The 22245-nt window shown below is 41.6% G+C and overlaps 1 protein-coding gene across 6 annotated transcripts in view; it reads left to right on the top strand.

Moving 5' to 3' along the window:
* The first annotated feature begins 9519 nt into the window (after positions 1 to 9519).
* Positions 9520 to 22245, top strand: part of SGMS2 (sphingomyelin synthase 2) — a 99401-nt gene continuing 86675 nt past the window's right edge. For 3 of the 6 annotated variants that reach the window (XM_024246086.3, XM_063723567.1, XM_002815040.4), the window contains exon 1: positions 9520 to 13464. The gene's annotated coding sequence lies outside the window, so the exon portion shown is untranslated. Of the gene's footprint in view, positions 13465 to 13563; positions 13945 to 22245 lie in introns of those variants that run through there. The other 3 variants (XM_024246084.3, XM_024246085.3, XM_024246083.3) reach the window with 2 other exon arrangements.

Consider the following 22245-nt stretch of genomic DNA (forward strand, 5'->3'; position numbering starts at 1 on the left):
AAGATAATGTGGAATTGGAAGCCAGAAAGTAGGTGAGAATAAGAGAAGGCTACTTTCCTTTCACTGTCTCCTAAATTAAATCATTTGAGAGAACTCTGCCATCAACAGGCAATGCCTTGGAATCCATGCTCAGATTAGGTGGCAGAGACAGTCATTACTACAAGCAAAGGGCCTCAGAGTCTTAATTTGGCTAAGCAATGGGTAAATGGTGACACTCAAGAATTACTTGTAGGTTGGGCGTGGTGGCTCACACCTGTAATCCCAGCACTTTGGGAGGCCAAGGCGCATGGATCATTTGGGGTCAGGAGTTAGAAACCAGCATGGCCAACTTGGTGAAACCCTGTCTACTAAAAAATACAAAAATTAGCCAGGTGTGGTGGTGGGTGCCTGTAATCCCAGCTACTTGGGAGGCTGAGGCAGGAGGAGAATCACTTGAGCCTGGGTGGCAGAGGTTGCAGTGAGCCGAGTTCGCACCACTGCACTACAGCCTGGGCAACAAAGACTCTATATCAAAAAAAAAAAAAAAAAGAATTACTTGTATATCACTGTAGCCCTATAATGGTCTCACAAATTAATTGTAAGTAATTAAGATCCCAAACATAGATTATCTGCATGTTTCTGAGGAGAGGCCATTCAAGGAGTTTTTGCATTAGAAACCTTAACATGATTATTTTGTGTGTGTGTGTGTGTGTGTGTGTGTGTGTGTGTTTTGAGACGGAGTCTTGCTCTGTCACCCAGGCTGGAGTGCAGTGGTGCGATCTCGGCTCACTGCAACCTCCACTTCCTGGGTTCAAGTAATTCTTCTGCATCAGCCTCCCGAGTAGCTGGGACTACAGGTGTGCACCACCACACCTGGCTAATTTTTCTATTTTTAGTAAAGACGGGGTGTCACCATATTGGCCAGGCTGGTCTCAAATTCCTGACCTCGTGATCTGCCCACCTCGGCCTCCCAAAGTGCTGGGATTATAGGCACGAGCCACTGCACCCGGCCACGTGTGTATGTTTTAACTTGGGATTGTCCAGGGAAAACCTGTTCACCTTACCTTTACATAGATTCCTTTTCTCCTTATTGGCCCTTACTGTAGAGGTTAAGATTTGGCCTGAGAAAAGAGCATTTTCCACTAAAATAAGAGAGGATAGAATGTTAACAGCTTGGCATACAACTATATATCTATACTGTATAGCAGTGGTATGGTGGGAGGTGGCCTGATAGAGTAATTGGCTAAGTGAAATTCTGAGATTATGGTCTCTTCCATTTGTCCTATTATTCCTATCCCAAACTGGGCTGGCGATGCTGGAATTTACTGCTTTAGGGAGTTGTGCTGGCTACTCATCATTTCCTCCCCCAGATCCATTCTCCACCCTTCTCAGCCCTGTTCTCTACCCTAGGACACTGACTGCATCACTTGGGTGTCCTCACCCTTCAGCTTCTGGTCGGGGGTCCATCAGCAGGAGACACCAGGAAGAAATCTGAGAGTAGGAGGAGAGATGGGGATAATTGCACCTCTCACTCTCTCCCTCTTTTGCTGCAATTCTGAGCAGCTACAGTCCTCCACCTAAGGCCACAGCTCTCACCCAGCGGCTCCCCTCAGACAATCCCTGTTGCGTAATTCCAGCTCTTGTTGGCTCTGGAAACATTTTTCCTTCCCCTTACAGCCTACAGGTGGTAATGACTTCCCAGTAGACACTGGGTTCTGCATCATTTTTTATTGTATCTTTGTGCTGGCCTCTCTGCTACACCCTTTATAAATAGTCCCTTCATTAGGCTCTTTTTTGTTAAACTCTTTGAGTATGCATCTTTTCCTTGCCAAGGTCCTAACTATACGAGTACATGTATAGCTATATGCCTATGGTTCTGCATTTCCGTGAATATAATTACTATTATTATTCTAGGTTTTTCTCTTAACTTTTTCTATTTATGTAGTTATCTACAACTTAAATTACTTAGCATGTAGGAGGGGCAGTGGGAGGCCAGAAGCTAGCTTGTTGGCACTGCCAGAAACAGTTGAAACCAGTTCTAAGTGGATTGGCATGTCACCCATAAGTTGGGTTGAAAACGTATGAAAATAAATTTTAATTTACTTCCAGGTAAAATATGATTACGTTATGATGAATATAATTCTAAGTGTTTATCTTATTTTCCCAACCATATTGAGAAAAAAAAAACTTTTTTTTTTTTTTTTTGGAGCGCTCTGTCGCTCAGGCTAGAGTGTTGTGGTGCAATCCAGGCTCACTGCAGCCTTGAACTCCTGAGTTCAAGTGATCCTCCCACCTCCTGAGTAGCTGGGACTACAGGTGCCCGTCACCATGCCTGGCTAACTTTTTAATTTTTTTTAGAGACAGGGTCTTACTATGTCACCCAAGCTGGTCTGGAACTCCTGGCCTCAAGAGATCCTCCTGCCTTGGCCTCCCAAAGTGCTGGTATAATACCTGGCCTGAGAACACTTTGAAACCAGGAATATATGCTACTCTTTTGTCTCTTTTATAAAACTCAGGCTAGGCATGGTGGCTCATGCCTGTAATCCTAGCACTTTGGGAAGCACGGCCAAGGTTAGTAGATTGCTTGAGCCCAGGAGTTTGAGACCAGTCTGGGCAACATGGAGAAACTTTGTCTCTATAAAAAAATACGAAAATTAGCTGGGTGTGGTTACGGGCACCTATAGTCCTAGCTATGCAGGAGGATGAGGTGGAAGGGTCACCTGAGCCTAGGAAATTGAGGCTGTGGTAAGCTGTGATTATGCCACTGCACTCCAGCCTGGGTGACAGAGTGAGACCCTGTCTCAAAAAATAAAAAATAAAAAATAATTAAAAATAAAAATAAGTAAAACTCAGCATACAATAAGTACTTGATAAATGTTTATGGGTTAAATGGGTTTGAAATTGGTGAAAAGGACACTTAATTAAATGTATTTATTGAATAGCAACAAGTTGCTAATAGTGAAACTTGGAATACATGCCACAAAAATAAGGTAAATTCCTCCTTCAATTTAATCAGAAGAAAAGTAAATGTAATATATTAAACCAGATGAGAGGAAGAGAGGGTTAAAAGAAAGACGAGATTAATTTATGTGAACCTGCTAGAACAGGGCAAGGGCAGGAGAGAATGAAGACTATCAGGTTGGGTGTCTCTATGAGGCTGGGGTATTATGTCAGGAAAATCAGTAGAAAACATTGGATTTTGAAAGCCCAAAAAGAAATAAGAAATGTTTTTTTTTAAAAAAAAATAATGATAGGCAATTACTTTCTTTTGAATATTTAAACATTTGATATTAATTACTGAATGCGGACTAAAAAGTCATAGAAATTTAATTTAAGGGGGTGTTGTAAAATATAACAAATGAGTTAATGGCATATGCAAGCGCTCTGGATTCTTTTCAGTAACACCATTAGTACAAATGCAAGGTGTTATTTCACATTGAATTTATAGATTGTACGTATAATATATACTTTAATGGTTACTATCTGAAAACACACTTAAGCTTAGGAGAGTTGAAGAGGCTGAGGAGAAGTCAAGATTTCAGTCTATTATTACTCCTCTTTCAGTCTCTTTATCATACAATATTAACTACTAGGAAGTTGTAAAGATTATTGACATAGTATTTCTTCATGTTTGAGATCATTGACTGGATACTTTCATAAGGAAAATATAGCACTGTACAATTATTACCTTCCCTTCATTACAGAAAAGGTTTGGATAGTCAAGCAGACTTTGCACATTTCTCGTTAGACAGTTCAGCTTGAGCTAACTGCTGAAGAGTCAGGTCTGCATAAAGTTAGCATGTCCTCCAGCAATATCACTTGTTACATTTTCAATTAGAAAAAAAGTCTGTTTTAACTTGCAATTCAAGTACTTTTAAGAAAGGCAAGTTGGAGTAAGGTGATTTAATCATATGTAGTGCCCCAATAAACTGTGGAGAGGAGGATGTATGTGTACTTCTCACTGGAATAGAGCCAGGGGAAACCACTGGAGAGGCAGTCGATGAAGACATGTGTGGTCTAGAAGGCTAGCAGGCTGTCCAGATGTATCCTACAGGGAGTCACTTTCCCGGTGTGGGCACCAGTCTGTTAAGAGTCTGGCCTTTAGTTTGGTAGGCTTGACATTCAATATTGCTAAAACACTAAGGTGACTAGCCTTCTAGTGACTGACTTACAAGAATTATAGTCACAGAACACTCTTAAAACTGGAATATAACTATTAAGCTTGTTAGTAAATTCCCTTCCTCTAGACGAGTCTAGGCTGGTGACTGACAAACAATGAAGGAGATTGGGAATGGGATGGGATAGTGAGGCCTCATCTTTCTTTCTTTTTTTTTTTTTTTTTTTTTTGAGACAGAGTCTTGCTCTGTTGCCCAGGCTGGAGTGCAGTGGCGCAATTTCGGCTGACTGCAACCTCCGCCTCCTGGGTTCAAGTGATTCTCCCACCTCAGCCTCCCCAGTAGCTGGGATTACAGGTGCCTGCCACCATGCCTGGCTAATTTTTTGTATTTTTAGTAGAGATAAGGTTTCACCATGTTGTCCAGGCTGGTCTTGAACTTCTGACCTCAGGTGATCCACCCTCCTTGGCCTCCCAAAGTGCTGGGATTACAGGTGTGAGCCACCACACCCGGCCTAAGGCCTCTTCTTTCTATTGAGGCCACTGAGAAGAGGCCTCAGTCTCCCTGGAGAAGCTTTTCAAGCTACTTAAGTCACCTATGTCTTCCCTTCCCTTCTCTCTCTTATCCAACCCTAGACAGTCTTATAATTTTGATAGCCCCTTCCAAAAAGATGGCATCATCCCTGATGAACATTATAGCTAATATTTCTTTAGATAGTATGTAATTTGCATCTACTGCATAGCAAAAAATTTGAGGATTATCACCTTAGCCTAAAAATTTCCAAATTTTTCTCAACATAAAAATCATCTCAGGCACTTACTTGAAATAGTGTCTAGAATCCCTCCCCTGAGGGTTCATTAAGTCATGGGTGAACCCCACATGGTGATGATCCTTAGGAAACTTGCAAGTTCAGGCAATGCTGCGCTAGGCCAGTCCCTGTGGGAATCAAATCATTGTCAACGTACAGAACTCCTTTTCTTTGCTGCTGCTGAATTTTCCAAGGCGTGTGTTCCCAGTACTCTCCAGAAGACTCTCTGCCTATATCTGCCAGGTCCTATATGGCCCCAACACTTACCCCTTGATGATGGAAGTGAAGGTCATACAGTAAAAACAAAGCAATGTTAGCCAGTCAAGCACACACATAGAATTCCACAGGTTAGACCAGCCTTACTTCTGGTTCAAGCATCATGTTTCAACCAGATTCCCCTGAGTGATGGATATTTGTACTGTTTTCTCTAGCCCTATCAGTTTACTCCCTAACCACCCCTACTCCATCCACAGCTGTATATTATCCCAGCAGACCCCATAGCTTCCTCTCTTGATCAGCAGAGTAGCCCAAGCTCTACCCCTACTGGAATCTCTCTCTCTCTTCCCCAAGAGCTGCTCAGTACTTTTTAACTGTTTTTCTCCTACATATTTCCATAATATTCATCATGATTTGTCATTCATTATCACATATATCTAAGCACAGGTTAGTGGTCTTTGGGTCCTGAGGGAGGAAAAGGGGAAGGCAGGGATCCTCATAGCAGTGCCAACCTAAAAGGAAGTTGAGGCAAAATTAATGTAAGTGGAGAGTTTATTTGGGCCAAGCTTGAGGATTGCAATGCAGGAGCACAGATTCAAGTTGCCCTGAATATACACTCCAATTAGCAGCAGTTACAAGTGGATTTTTAAAGGCAGAAAAGGGGACTCATACACAGTTGTTTGTCAGAAATTCTCATTGGCTTATTGTTACAGAAATAACAGTGATTAGTGATTGGCTAAACATTGTTAAGCTATAGGGTGTGAGTTATAGTGTCCATTGTGGCATTATTAGACTAATTTATAGCTACTTGTGGCAATAGCAAGAAGTTTCAAGACATGAATACATAGCTCCAAGTGGGGAGTGAGACATCACTGTGGTTTCACTTTAAGGTTTTTCTGCACCTGATAATTAAAAGAACTTGCATTCTCAGATAAAAGTTCTTTTCTCCCTATGGAATCTAAAAAAAAAATCAAACTGGCTGGGTGTGGTGGCTCATGCCTGTAATCCAGCACTTTGCAAGGCCAGGGCGGGTGGATCACTTGAGGTCAGGAGTTTGAGACCAGCCTGGCCAACATGGTGAAACCCCATCTCTACTAATCATGTAAAGTTAGCCGGGCGTGGTGGTGCTCCTGTAATCCCAGCTACTCGGGAGGCTGAAACACAAGAATAGTTTGAACCTGGGAGGCACGGGTTGCAGTGAGCAGAGATTGTGCCACTGCACTCCAGCCTGGACAACAGGGCGAGACTCTGTCTCAAAAAAGTAAAATAAATAAATAAATAAGTCAAACTCATAGAAACAGAGTAGAATGGTGGTTGCTGGGGCCTGGGGGAGGAAGAAATGGGGAGATGTTGATCAAAGTGTACATACTTTTAGTTGTAAGATGAGCAAGTTCTGGGTATCTAATGTACAACATGAGTAGTGTAAAATGTGTTGTGATCATCATTACACAATGTATACATATATCAAATCACATTGTATACTTTGAATATCTTCACTTGTCAATTAAATATTTTTAAAAAATTAGAAATCTCACCACCTGACCTCTTACGTTTCCAAATTCTTCCATCTGTTACCCCTGGTCCATATGTTCTGCAATGTCTTTGGAAACCCTAGGCCATGGATCCTTTCACTTTTCCCTTATTCATTAGCCTCCTCCTCTATTTGCTTGTCTCCCTGACCATCTTTTATTTCCTAGTCCGTTGTTTCATTGATGCCATCCTAGACTTTTTCTTTTTTGGTCTATTGATTCCAACCACCAGCTCCATTCTCTGTGCTTATGCCCAGGTGGCTGAGTGCTACTAGAGAAAGCCACTCTTAGTTAATACCAAGATTATACCTGATTATACAAGAGTATAGTAATCTATAGTGCTGACTTCGATTCCGCCTTTGGTGCCACCTGTCAATTTTACAAAGTTCTTGTTCTTACTTTCCAGAATGGTTACTTCAAACTGTTTCCATTGTTTTTAAAACTTTCTATGTGTTCTACTTCCTTATTCTCAGTTGATGATGTCACCTTGTGGTCAGCAGAATGGGCCCACAAAGTTGAGCACACCCTAATCTGTGGAACCTGTGAAGGTATATTACATGGCAAAAGTGACTTTGAAGATGTAATTAGGATTGTAGGCTTGAACACAGTGATATTATACTGGATTATCTAGGTGGGCCCAATTTAATCACATGAGCCCTTAAAAGTGGAGAATGTTCACCAGCTCAGGCAGGAAGGTGTGGCTGAAGGAGAAGGCAGAAACATTCCATGTATGAGAGCATTCCACACACTGTCACTGATCCGGAACAGATGTCTCTAGGAGCTAAGAGTGGTCCCCAGTTGAGAGCCAGCAAGATATTAGAAACCTTCGTCCTGCACCTGGAAGCAACTAGATTCTGCTAACAACTTGAATGGGTTTGGAAGCTTGCCAGAGTCTCCTACTGAGAGCCCAACTGGCCAACACCTTGATGTCAGCCTCATGAAACTCAGAAAAGAGAAACCAGCAGAGAAGTCTATAGAACTTCTGACTTGCAGAACTGTGAGAAAATACATTGGTGTTGGTTTAGGCTGGTAAATTTGTAATTCATTTGGTATAGCAGCAATCAAAAACTGACCCATGTCTCCTAACAGAAAAATTGAAGCATCAAAAGGAACTTTTTCTTTTATTTTTTTGAGACAGGGTTTGGTTCTGTCACCCAGTCTGGAGTATAGTGGCACAATCTTGGCTTACTGCAACCTCCATCTCCCCAACTCCAGCCATCCTCCCACCTCAGCCTCCCAAGTAGCTGTAGGCATTCGTTCCATGCCTGGCTCATTTTTGTGTTTTTTATAGACATGGGCTTTCATCATGTTGCCCAGGCTGGTCTTGAATTCCTGGCCTCAAGCATCCGCCCACCTTGACCTCCCAAAGTGCTGGGATTACAGATGTGAGCCACCACACCCCCACCTGAAAAGAGCCTTTTCAACTTTGTACAAGCAGCCTATGAACACAGCTGCATCACTCCCATGCTTTTCTTTTCCCTTCCTCCCCCTTGTTGTTTTGGAGGAGTTGTTCCCTCTCATCTTTCAGGCTATTACTTCCATCTGTGTTCAGATGCTATTTCCTCCTGACTTCTCATGAACCTCAACTCCTCACTAACCTCTCCATTACCTCTTTCCTTATCTCCTTTACAGATTCCTTCCCATCAGTGGTCCATCAATTTTAGAACATTTTCATCAGTCTAGAGAAAACCCTGTACCCATTAGTAGTCACTCTTCATTTCCCACCAACCCAAATTATATTTTAAAAAACTTATCCTGGGAATGCTTTAGCATCCCTTTTGTTTATTTATGAGGCAGGGTCTTCCACTGTTGCCCAGGCTGGAGTGCAGTGGCACTATTACAGCTCACTGCAGCCTCAATCTCCTGGGCTCAAGCGATCTTCCCACCTCAGCCTCCTAAGAAGCTAAGACTACAGGTGTGTGTCACTATACCTGGCTACTTTTTTTTTTTAATTGTAGAGATGGGACGGGGGGTTCTCGAACTGCTAGGCTCAAGCAATTCTCCACCTCAGCCTCTCAAAGAGTTGGGATTACAGGTGTGAGCTACTGTGCCAGGTGTGCACCCTTTACTGACCAGCTCTCCAGGAAGCCAACTCACAGGTTCTCTGCTGAACCAGCTCTTCCTCACCCTACTCAATCAGGATTCCACACTTCCATAGCATAAGCAAACTGCCTCTGGTTAAGGTCAACAAAGACCTCAATGTCACCAAACCCCATGGACATTTTCTAGTCTCTATTTCACTTGCTGTCTCAGGAACATTTGATATAAATGGCATCTTATCTTTCTCAAAAAGAGGCTTTTCCTTGGCTTCCTTGTCACCACATTCTCCTGGTTTTCTTCTCTCTGGACCTGTATTTGTAGCCTCATCTGTGATGTTTTCCTACTTTACCTAAACTATAATGTTGGGTTTTCCCTTGGACCTCTTCTCATTCTCTAATCTTTCCAGACCATCTCGGTTGATTTTCCATGGATTCCTTTATTATCACATTCTGGCTATTCTCAAATTTGTATCTCCAGTCCATGCCTCTGAGTTCCAGACTAGTATCATCAGCTGCTCACTTTTCATTTATACATCTCACACCTCAAACTCATCAAGTTTGAAACTCATAATTTGCTCCCCAAAAGCTGCTGCTGTCTCAGCACTCTCTGTCTTGGTAAAGGGCACCACCATCCACCAAAGAGCTCAAACAAAAAAAATACAGAAGTCATCTTTGGCTTCATCCTCATATCCCAACTGATCTGCAAATCCTGCAATAAACATTGTCATGCAAAATTAAAAAAAGAAAAACCTTTCAATTCCTGAGACATATGTTTGTTTAGAAGGTAACATGGTGATTCTTTTTCTTTTTCTTTTTTATTTTCTTTTGAGACAGAGTCTCGCTTTGTTGCCTAGGCTGGAGTGCAGTGAAAGGATCTTAGCTCATTGCAAACTCCCCCTCCCAGGTTCCAGTGATTTTCATGCCTCAGCCTCCTGAGTAGCTGGGATTACAGGCATGTGCTACCATGCCTGGCTAATTTTTTGTATTTTTAGTATAGACAGGGTTTCATTATGTTGGCCAGGTTGGTCTTGAACTCCTGGCCTGACGTGATCTGCCTGCCTCGGCCTCCCAAAGTGCTGGGATTACAGCCATGAGCCACTGTGCCCGGACCATGGAGATTCTTAGATAAACAGTCATGGGCACAAAGTGGGAATTCAATACAAATTTTTGGGTTGAGCAAATGACTTTAGATATGTTCAGATTCGAGTTATTGTAAGAGGAGATAAGTACCATAGATATACATGTTTTCCTAAATAAGTATGTTTTATCAAATCAAAGAAATACCTGTAAAACTTGATTTACACTGCCTTGGAGAAAACAATGGACAAGAACACACTTATCTATCATCCATTTCTCTCCCTTGAAACACTCAGTGCCATTATTTTTGAAAGGTGATGAATTGCAAATTTTGTCACTTTTCATACATGGTAAGAACAAAAGGTGCAGTTAAAAAACAAAAAAAAATCATCTTCCTGTGAAAAGGATGTTACTGTTTTTTAAAACATAGAAATTAAGATGAGTAATTTGCTTTCTCATATGTTCATAATGAATAGATTGAAAAAACTTCATATCATCCATTTTCAATTATATTATTTAATATATGTACTTGGGGATATTTAAGTGGTATAATAAAATGACCTAATTATTTATTTCATGATATTTAAACTGAGGCACAATAGTAACCACTAATTCAAAACTACCCATTCAACAGCCTTCCATACAGAGGCTTATGAGGGAACTACAGGGTTTATATCAGGCAACAGTGCAGGCAGAACTACAAGCTTTGTTTGGAGCTTTTTGACTTTATCCATGTACATAGGCCAAAAAGCCCACAATATCATTTGAGATCTGTAGAAAATTGTATTTAGACATATCCCATAACGTCCAAATATTTGGATCATGAAGTAGGGAGTAGGTGGGATATTCACCCAAACACTTATAGATGGCTATACATTTGAATCTAGTCATTCAGTGTTACCAATGGATAGGACACCCATGCTTCTGAATTAGCTCTGTGATTGTCTATAAAAACTGCTGATTTGAATTTTGACTGCATCCTAGCAAACCAATCCATTTGCTATTGCCTTCTGGGCAAAATGCCTGGGCTTTGTAAATTTGAAAATGAGCTCCTTATTGAAGGGGGAAAATAAACCCCAGGACAATAACTTTCGATTGGTGGTCTCCTCTGGGTTCTAACCTTTAAAAGTAGCTTTAAAAGAGTCCATTTTCCACAACAATGATGTTGAGCCCTTGGTTAATTTTAGGAGCATTTTCATTTGGGGGAAACTTCTGTATTGTGACAACATCTTTTTTTGGTTTTATTTTTTATTTAAAAATTTTGAGGGACTGGTCGCAGTGGCTCACGTCTGTAAATCCCAGCACTTTGTGAGGCCGAGAAAGGTGGATCGCGAGGTCAAGAGTTCGAGAACAGCCTGACTAACATGGTGAGACCCTGTCTCTGCTAAAAATACAAAAATTAGCCAGGCTTGGTGGTGCACACCTGTAATCCCAGCTACTCGGGAGGCTGAGGCAGGAGAACTGCTTGAACCCAGGAGGTGGAAGTTGCAGTGAGCTGAGATCAAGCCACTGCACTCCAGCCTAGGCGACAGAGCGAGACTCCATCTCAAAAAATTTTTTTTAATTTAATTTTTGTAGGTACATAGCAGGTATATTTATGGGGTACACATTATTTTGATATAGGCACATAATGCACAATAATCACATCAGAGTAAATGGGGTATCTACCATCTCAAACATTTATCCTTTCTTTATGTTACAAACCAATTATATTCTTAGTTATTTTAAAATGCACAATTACTGTTGCCTGTAGTTGCCCTGTTTTGCTATCAAATACTAGATCTTATTCATTCTATCTAACTATATATATATTTTTTACCCATTACCCATCCCCCCTACCCTTCCCAGCTTCTGGTAACCATCATTCTACTGTCTCCATGAGTTCAATTGTTTTAAATGTTAGCTCCCATGAATAAGTGAGAACATGTAAAATTTGTCTTTCTGTGCCTGGCTTATTTCACTTAACATAATGACCTCTAGTTCCATCTATGTTGTTGCAAATGCCAGGATCTCATTCTTTGTTATGGCTGAATAGTACTCCATAGGTATATGTAACAGTTTCTTTATCCATTCATCTGTTGATGGATACTTAGGTTGCTTCCAAACCTTGGCTATTGTGAATAGTGCTGCAATAAACAGAGGAGTGCAGGTATCTCTTTGATATACTGATTTCCTTTTTTGGGTGTATATACCTAGCAGTGAGATTGCTGGGTCATATGGTATCTCTATTTTTAGTTTTATGAGGAACTTCCATACTGTTCTCCATAGTGGTTATACTAATTTACATTCCCACAAACACGAGGGTTCCTTTTTTTTCCACAACCTTGCCAGCATTTGTTATTGCCTGAGCACCTTTTCATATACCTGTTTGCTATTTGCATGTCTTCTTTTGAGAAATGTCTATTCAAATCTTTTGCCCATTTATTACTCGGACTATTAGATTTTTTTTTTCCTATAGAGTTGTTGGAGCTCCTCATATATTCTGGTTATTAATCCCTTGTCAGATGGATAGTTCCCATTCTGTGGGTTGTCTCTTCACTTTGTTTCCTTTGCTGTGCAGAAGCTTTTTAGCTTAATATGATCCCATTTGTCCATTCTTTTCTTTGGTTGCCTGTACTGTGACGACATCTTAAAGTTGTGAGTTTGGGGATTGCCTGCCTTGTATATTCTTTTCTGTTACCATCATCTTTAATAGCCACAAATGATTGTTGACCCACATGGTATCTGCACTAGAAACCCCAATATTCCCGTCATTATTTTTGTTGATTATATGGAAGCACCCATAAACCAGCGCAAATCCTAAACATAATTACCTTGTCCAGAAGGAGACATTAATGTAAAACATTTATGTCAATAAAGATTTAGCCACATTCTCTCGGATTGGTCATTCCTAGTTAGAGTCCTTGAGGCTGCCATCGTTTACTTTGAAAACTGCCCAGCAGGTGTATGAATAGCAACTCCAGGACAATGTAGAACCGTTACCATTTTAAAGACAGCAATCCCCCTTTAAAAAAACTACCGAGGCCTTCGAAGAAAACACACGGCTGCCTTGGGCCCCAAAAGCTGCGGAAAAGCGCAGTATTCAGTTAAGCAAATAACTACTTAACACTGTTTATTTTGGTTACGATTCCTTAAGTGAGAAGTAAATCAATTAACAGGACAAATGACACGATGGTTAGGCACTAAAGGGACAGTGCTGCCAGCCTCATTAGCTTGGAGCAACCTTCCAGCTCATACCATGCGGACTGATGACTAACCTTGCCAGGCAACGCTCTGAGGTTTGGAAACCCACCTCTTTGACCTAGGCCCGGTCAACATCGATCAACCCTCTGAATCAACGCTGGCGCTCCAAAGCCCACTCACACGCCGTCAGGAAGCAGTTTCCGAAACAGGCCGGGTGCGGGGGTGGGGGATCCCGTTCCAGCCCCACCCCTGAAAGTTGCTGGGAGTGGCACCCAAAGAACTTTCCCAGATAGATCTCTGTTGCCGCTCAGGGAGGTCAGCTCCAGGCCCTCAGCCTTTCGGCCGGGAGCTAAACTGCCCTGCCTGCCAAGCCCCTCCTTCTCTGCACCTTAAACAGCCGCGAGGGGAGAGTCGGCTGGGATTTTCTTCTTAAGAAGTCGCGCAGGTTTTTCGAGCTCCACTCTGCACCAGGAGAGCCACGGCAGCAGGAACGGGCACTGCTGCCACCGGGCCGACGGGTGAGTCACTGTTTGGAAATGGAGTGGGCGGGCGAGGGTGTGAGAGAATGAATGATGTCAGGAGCGCGCTGGGCGCAGGGCTCAGGGAGCGGGCCGCGCGCGGCGGGCGGGGAGAGCGGGCGCGGGGCCGCGGTCAACACTGAGCGCCGCGCCGTGGGCCGAGTGGGGCGGGGAGATCCAGCCCTCGGCACGCACGGAGCCGCCCTCGGCCGCTCGGAGCCTGGCCGGTACTGCAGCGCCGCCGAGTGCGGCCTCGGGGGCGGCGGCCGCGGGAGGGACCCGAAGAGCTGCTTCCCCTAGTCAGGCCGCGGCGTGAGAGGGCGAGACCCCGAGCAAACTTTCTAGCGGCTTCGGCCCGAGGGTGGTGACGCCCGGAGCTGGTCGCGGCGGCTGCGGCAGCGGGCTCCATCCCCTGGCAAATCCCGTTCCCGGGAGCAAGTGCCTTCAGCTGGGAGTGTCTGGAGCCCTGGCCACCAGCGGGTAAGGAGCGCGCGGAGGGGCCAGGAGGAGCGGCGAGTCCTCCGAAGCGCGGGAGGGGAAAGGTGGATTGCGAAGCGGGGACGTGGCTCTAATCCGGCCCCCACCCTCCCCGCCCAGGGCATGCTTCCTCGATTTTGTGGTCTGGAGAAGAGATGTGTGCCTTAGTCTCCTTTCTCTGAGCAGTCAGCTCATTCATTTGCAACCCATTTTGGGTACCTGGGTCCTGGCGTTGAAAGGGCACAGGTTAAACCCCAGATTGTCCAGAACCACTCCGGAGGTCAGGGCTGAAGTTCAGTTGGTGGAGGAGGGACTGTGTGTGTGTGTGTGTGGTTTGTTTTTCTTTTCTTTTTTTTTTTTTTTTTTTTGAGAGGCACTCACTGATGATGTGTGAACAGTAACAGCCCAGCTCTGGGCAGCCCACACCGAAACCCTTCAACGTGTGGCATTCCAGAGCTGCTCCCTTTACGGAAGGGAAGACTTGGTTTCTCAGCGAAAATAAGGGGCAGGGAACCCCTGTCAACATCCATCCAGCGGTATGGATAATCATAAATTATCCACGGCTTGAAACCAACTCAAAATGTTATGTCCTGTAGTCTTTTTTATTTATTAATATTGCCAGTCCTCTATTTCAAGTCTTGCCTGCTCTGAAATGACCTTAAAATCATTTTGACGTGTGTGTTATGTTTTGAAGAGATTCAACTGTTTAGTGTCACTGGATTCGGCGTGGATTTTGAATCTGTACCTTAACTTTTCAAATCCTTGGTTTCATTTCCAGTCTCCTCTATTAACGGTGGGTGCTCAGGCACATTAAACATTCTGAACCAGTAAAATGGGATTATAGCTACTTCAGATAATAAGGTAGATTAAATAAGGATTAATAATGAGGATTAAAGCGCAAAAGACCTCTCATAATGTCTGGTACAAAGCAGACCCCAACAAATTGTAGCTGTTTATATATAAATAATAGTATGTTCCAGCTGGCTTAGATAATAACCAATTAATTTCCACAGAATGTCCTCCTTATAAGCCTGGTGGGCCGAGGGTTAGCGTGTGAAATCCTTTGGCAAGTTCCTTAGATTGGGAAGTGATGTTTTCAGCAAGTTAAACATTTTAGTACGGATACCTGAGAAGGTTATGGTTTCCATCCTGTGTCATGGGAACTGCCATTTACTGTTTAAACAATGTCAGAGCAATGGCTGAAAGTGACAACCTGGAATTTACAGGAAGAAAGGATGTGAGGAAGCTAACTTTACCTTTCCTTTCCTTTTTTTTTTTTTTTCTAAAGAAGCAGTGCAAGCAGTGCAAAATTTCCTCTTTATGGCCCTTTCCTTGGTCTTCTAATGTTCTTACTTCACAATAGTCTGGTTGAAGTGGTTTTTTTTTTTTTTTTTTTAAACAAGTTAATGTTTAATTTGGTTCCTTTGGTTTCATTTTTAAGTAAAGCTAGTTGACTTGTGAACCTAGAGGGAAACACTTGGACACCTTGAGGTGGCTGCACCCTGTTCTGAGTTTCTCCCCTCCCAGAATCTCATAAAAGCCCTAGGAAATGTTTGGAAGAAACTTTAGCACTTGTGCACGTTATTGAAGACATTTGCTCTTACCGTAACTATAACAACTTATAGGGTGAAAGATCTGGGAGCTGTCCTACGACAGTACCGTGTAGTGAGATCATGGACATGGGAATCCAGGAGACCTGAGGCTCTCTGAGCTGTGTTCCTTTGAGCAAGTTTACTTAAACTCTTTGGGATTTTTGTGGGACTTTAAACAAAATATGGGGGAAAAGTAGAAATAATCTTCGAACTATTAAAATAGACAATGGAATACCAGTGAGAACTTTTTTTAAAAGTGATATTTTGAGGTGAGATGTTTCTTTTTTAAAGGAATAATTACTGAGAGTTTTGGACAGTTTTAGACTAAACAATGACTTACCCACCTTTAGCGCATTGTCTCAATGGAGAAATTGAAGGCTTTGTCTTGAACTACTAGTACCAGATATTTATTTGCTGAGCCTTTAGTATGCAACAACTACATAACAGCCACTGTGCTAGGGGCTAGCAATGCAAACGAGGGAGATAGTTGCTACCCCAAGGCTAATAGTCCAGTAGAGACCTCAGGCTGTGATTGTCAAGAGGGGAAAAAAGGAGTCCAAAAAGGAGAGTGCTGGGGACTTGGGAAGAGACAAGAAGTGATTAGGCTGTCATAGGCTGCCTCCCACTGATAATAAGAGATCTGGTGGCATTCTGAATGGTCTTGAATAGGGGCTCATAAACTCTTTATGAGGCCGAATTATAAAAGTATGCCGTGCTTTACCCAGTAAAATATTATGGACAAGTGATAGCTCTTCAGTTTAAATAATTTTAAATATTCAAAGCAAGCTTGTTTAAATGAAATCTGAAGGGTCAGCTCAGCTCAACTAAGATATATTTGCTGTGTGGCTGGGTGCAGTGGCTCACACCTGTAATTCCAGCACTTTGGGAGGCCGAGGCAGGCAGATCACTTGACGTCAGAAGTTCAAGAGCAGCCTGGCCAATATGGTAAAACTCCGTCTCTACTAAAAATACAAAAATTAGCCGGGCGTGTTGGTGCTTGCCTGTAGTCCCAGATACTTGGGAGGCTGACGCAAGAGAATCGCTTGAACCTGGGAGGTGGAGGTTGCAGTGAGCTGAGATTGCGTCACTGCACTCCAGCCTGGGTGACAGAGCTAGACTCTGTCTCAAAACAAAACAAAAAATTTATTTGCTGTGAACAAAACACTATGGTAGATTTTTAAGAGGATTATCCTTGTATGAGTATTCCAATTTATTAGTTTTCCCCATATTATAAGTAATGTGTTACTTATGGAAATTTATAAGTATGGGCAAAACAAATCAGCCATAATCTCACCACCCAGAAAATCATTTAACATTTATATCCACCCCGTCTTTATATTTTGCCTCTATGCACAGATAACACAAACAGCTAACAAGTATTGATCTTACTATGGGCCAGGCAACATGACAGTTGCTTTATACATCAAATCTCTTGTAATCCCCACTCCAACCCGGTGAGGTAGGTACTCTTATTACCTTCTTTTACTGAGGATACAACTGTTTTAGGGAAATTAAGTAACTTTCCGGAAGTTGCACAGCTAAAATTTATCTCTACAAAAATGGGTTCATTCTCTATGTTCCAACTTACGTTTTCTCTCCTCATCCAAACATGGACAACTGTATGTCACTAACATACTCTTACACAGCATCATTTTTAGTTTTCTGTTTTGTGGCTGTGTCTCAACCAGTCCCCTATTGCTGAACACTTAGTTTGTTTCCAGTGTTCACTATTTTAAGCAGCTCTGCATTAAATCTTTCTAGCTATATCTGTGTACACATTCTTGATTATTTCAGTTATTCTGCATTTTAAAATGTGAAACGTAATGTTTAATTTAGCTGCCCTTTTTTCTAAACTGTATTCAGAATTAGAGAACTTTTCCCTGTCTCTTTAATTTAAAATTTCAGAGTCTTAATTTCTGAGTTCCTTTAGCATATCTCATAAGATTTCCGCAATAGGATCAACCTTCTCTGTGGAGCCACACAGTAGCTCATTATGCAAGGAATTTATCTGTTGAAAAGGGAACGTACAAACTTTCTTAAAGTATTGTTTGTGTTTGTTATTTTTATTAGCCATGAAGCTAAATGTCTTTTGTGGGGAAGTATAGCAGAATGGAGAGGTGCTAATTTTGCCGAGGAGCTCTCTGAAGGACATTCTATTCTACGGTTTGATGAAGCATTAGAACCTAGTGAGACAGATGAATTAAATACTTTCAGGTGTTGCATTTAGCAGACTTATCACTAGCTTTAGAATAAGTTCCATCAATTTTAAATAGGTCACCTGTTTTTTAAAATGTTACACATTTGTTATTTGACATTTTGGGGCTGATTTAATGAAAGTGCAAGAAATTTCCATTACTTTATTTTTATTGTAAATATAAAGCATTTCTTGAAACATTCTCAAGTTTTACAATAATATCACAACTTTGCTACTCTGAGTCAAAATTTTAGTTTTTCATTCACTTTTCTATTTTGATTTCCAGTGTTAATGTATCTTTAAGGTTTTGATAAAGGATGTTAGAATATGAGTAGTGTTCATTTCAGCCACTTCATACAGATACCCAGATCAGTTCACTTTATTAATTTCTAACAATGACTTGTAATTCAAAGCAAAGTTTAAAGAAACAGCTAATGGAATTAAAGAAACAGATAATGAGTTATTTTATAATTGGTTTTCCCTCTATTGACAAATCCCTATACAATTTGAAATTCAGCCTTATAATTTTGTGTTTATGTTTATTTAAATTGATATCTCGCTTAAAGCTTAAACTAAACTTGTGCACATATTTTTAAAGAAGAAACTTTAACTGAATTATTTCTTTTATATGTACAGTCTTTTCTTTCACTATACCCCATTTACTATTTATATTATTCTTTTATTTTTTTAAATTGAGACAGAGTCTTGCTATGTTGCCCAGGCTGGTCTTGAACGCCTGGACTCAAGCAATCCTCCCACCTCAGCCTTCCAAAATGCTTGAATAACAGGCATGAACCACCCTGCTCAGCCGTGCAATTCCTTTATTTTTCCTTCCAGCTTTTATTTTGGGTGTGCAGGTTTGTTACATGGGTAAATTATGTGTCACAGGGGTTTGATATACATATTATTTTGTCACTCAGATAGCATAGTACCTGATAGGTAGTTTTTCAGTCTTCACCCTCCTCCCACCCTCTACCCTCAAGTAGGCCCCCGTGTCTGTTGTTCCCTTCTTAGGGTCCCTGTGTACTCAGTGTTTAGCTCCCACTTGTAAGTGAGAACATGCAGTATTTGGTTTTCTGTTCCTGTGTTAATTCACTTAGGATAATGACCTCCAGCTACATCCATGTTGCTGCAAAGGACATGATTTCATTCATTTTTATGACTGCATAGTATTCCATGGTATATATGTACCACATTTTCTTTATCCAGTCCACTGTTGATGGGCATCTAGGTTGATTCCATGTGTTTGCTATTGTGAATAGTGCTGCGATGAACATACATGTGCATATATCTTTATGACAGAATGATTTTTATTCTTTTGGGTCTATATCTAGTAATGGGATTGCTGGGTCAAATGGTAGTTCTGTTCTAAGTTCTTTGAGAAATCTCTAAACTGCTTTCCACAGTAATTAGCTGAGCCAATTTACATTCCCACCAGCAGTATATAAGTGTTCCCTTTTCTCTGCAACCTTGCCAGCATGTTTTTTGACTTTTTAATAATAGCCATTCTGACTAGTGTGAGATGGTATCTATTGTGGTTTTGATTTGCATTTCTCTAGTAATTAATGATGTTGAGCATTTTTTCATATGCTTGTTGGCTGTGTGTATGTTGTCTTTTGAGAAGTCAGTTTGTGGCTTTGCCCATTTTTTAATGGGGTTGTTTGTTTTTTTTGCTTGTAAATGTTTAAGTTCCTCATAGATTCTAGATATTAGACCTTAGATAGCGTCCTGTTTCCAAAGAGAAGTGGAGACCATTCAGGAAGACTTGCAGCATTAGTTGAATGTGAAGTTCAGTCTTTGAAACAGAGAGGTCAGTTGTGTGGGTTCTCCAAGCTTCCCCAAACACAGAAGATGGAGTTAGTGTTGATAAATAGTGGTGGTTAAATAATGATACTATAAGTACTAGTGAAGATTAAATGAACTGCTATCTTCATCTTCAGACAGCTCTGCAAAATGGAAATTATACCACTCTGGAGGTGTGGAAACAATTTGGAAAGTGTTTAAAGGTGAAACAAGGCAAAAGTACCCTTAAAGTAGCAAGGGTAGAGAGCTGGTGGGAAGTAGAGCAGGGATTTGAGGCCAGGCCCAGCTGATTCTAATGCCATGCACTTCCCAGTACTCTGCATGGCTTTCTGTTTTGTGTCCACTAGCTTCAGCGATATGTTGGGTTTTGAGAGACATAGTTTGATATAGGACTGTATGTGTATGCTCTCCTGGAACATTTCTCTGGTCCGTGCTGCCTTAAGATCATGAAATTATGCCAGAGGTGAACCCTGACAGGCTTAGGCCGGCTTGGACCTGAGTCACAGCACTGCTGCTCATCACTAGATGCCCTGGAGCAGCTTCCACAGGTGAACCTCTATTTCCTGGCTGCATAATGGGAATAAAATAATATTTACCCCATAAGGTGACCATATGAATTCCATGGCCCCCCGTGTATAAAACATTGAGAGTAATGCTTGCTTCATGGTAAATATTCAAGGGCTCAGCAATCATTATTTTCTGCATATAAGCTGCACTTCTAACTTTTAAAACAAAGAGTTCAGTCCTGTTGTGTCAAATGGAACCATTCTTTCTCGTTAAGGTGGCATGTTTCTTTTGGAATGATATATCCACATTCATGTGTTACATCTTGGCTGTGCTAATAGGAGCTGGAGCCTGTCCCGTATTTTTCCCTCCCCGTTTCCTTTGGGGTTAAAATAAAATGATTGAAGTTGGTTGTACACTGCCATTGAATTCAAGAACTTTCCTAAGAAGTGTATAACATCAGCTGTGAATGCTGAAAAGCTTTTCAAGCCACAGGCACAATATGCCTGCCCTCTTAGCAGATGCTGGTAGCGGTAGTCTAGCACAACTGGTACTGTCCCTCACAGAGCTTAGGCTTCTGGGGAGTATTGTACCATGAACACCACTGTCCCAGAAAGTGCCTGGGCCACTAAGAATCACAAACCCTACTGTCCTCGCCAATGCTGTGCGTCTTTCTTTAGGAGGCCTTGAGACAGTTTATTTAACACAGCTGCTACTGTCTTCTGATATTTGCATTTGTTCAGTGAGTTGTTGAACCACCCAGTTATTACTACCCCAGTAGTTGCTACCAAACTTTAATAGCAGCAAAGGGTATTGTTTTGGTTAGTGTAATATACCAGTTCTTCTGCATGAATGTCGTTGAATATATCTGCATATATATAAAATATATGCCATATGGTAAATTAGCTAGGGCTGAGAAGTTTGCTCCCTTGAAATATAGTTTCATTGGCAAGTTATAAGCAGCAAGCAGGAGCATTTAAAAGTTTATTTAACAAATACTTATATTCACTATGTGTCAGGGTTTGTTCTAAGTACTTAAAACTGTACTCATTTACTCCTAAAATTCACTTTAAGGATCCTTACTTGAAACACAGAGGGGTTAAGTCACTTACTTAAGGCCACACAGGTGGTAAATAGTTGAATTAGATTTTGAAAGCAGGCAGCTTGACTGCAGAGTCTAATCACTGCACTGTTGCTTGTGGAATCTAGCATGTTTCTCACAGTTTGGGCCCTATTTGTGTCCTTGTGTATGCAATTTTGCCAAAGAAAAGAATTGCACCTGTTCAAACATATGATCAACTCCTTGATTTACCATGTGGAGGATTACAACTAGATTATATATTTCAATATTGCTATTGAAAGACATTGATAGACTGGGTACTGTGACTCATGCCTGTAGTCCCAGCACTTTGGGAGGCCAAGGTGTGTGGATGGCTTGAGTCCAGGAGTTTGAGACCAGCCCAGGTAACATGATGCAACCCCTCCTCTACAAAAAAAACACAAAAATTAGCCAGGTGTAATGGTGCACACCTGAAGTCCCAGCTATTTGGGAGGCAGAGGTGGGAGGTTTGCTTTTTCCTGGGAGGCTGAGGCTGCAGTGAGCCAACATTGTACCACTGCACTCCAGCCTGGGCGACAGAGTGAGATCCTTTCTCAAAAAAGAAAAAAGATGTTGATACTAATTTTCACTATGGTGTTATCAAGCATTTCCCTGTAAAAGCTTCTGAGTGCATGGTCGACCCTGGTGATGATCCGGGAAGGAAGCATGCATTCTCCCATTCCCCACTCAGCACACTCAGCTGAGCAAGACTAGCAGCAATCTCAGGCCTCCTGTCCTAACAGCATTCTTTTTATTTTTTTAGCTTTAGGGTTTTCATTTGTTGCAAATTAAAATAGTTAAAAATCTTTATTGGAGGAGAGTAGCTTGTACACTTGAGGTTTCTTTGTTTTCTAATTACTGTTGGAGATGGTAGTAAGCAGAATAATGGCTCCCCAAAGATGTTCACATTCTAATTCCCAGAACCTATGAATCTGTTATGTTAAATACAGCTTGAACATTCCTAGTCTGAAAATCCAAAATGGTCCAAAATCTGAAACTTTTTGAGTGCCAGTGTGACACTATAAATGAAAAATTCCACACCTAATGTCACATGATGGGTCGTAGTTAAAACAGTCAAAACTTTGTTTCATGCACAAAATTATTTAAAACAT

Source organism: Pongo abelii, chromosome 3 (genome assembly GCF_028885655.2).
Source record: "Pongo abelii isolate AG06213 chromosome 3, NHGRI_mPonAbe1-v2.0_pri, whole genome shotgun sequence".
NCBI classification, from domain to species: domain Eukaryota; kingdom Metazoa; phylum Chordata; class Mammalia; order Primates; family Hominidae; genus Pongo; species Pongo abelii.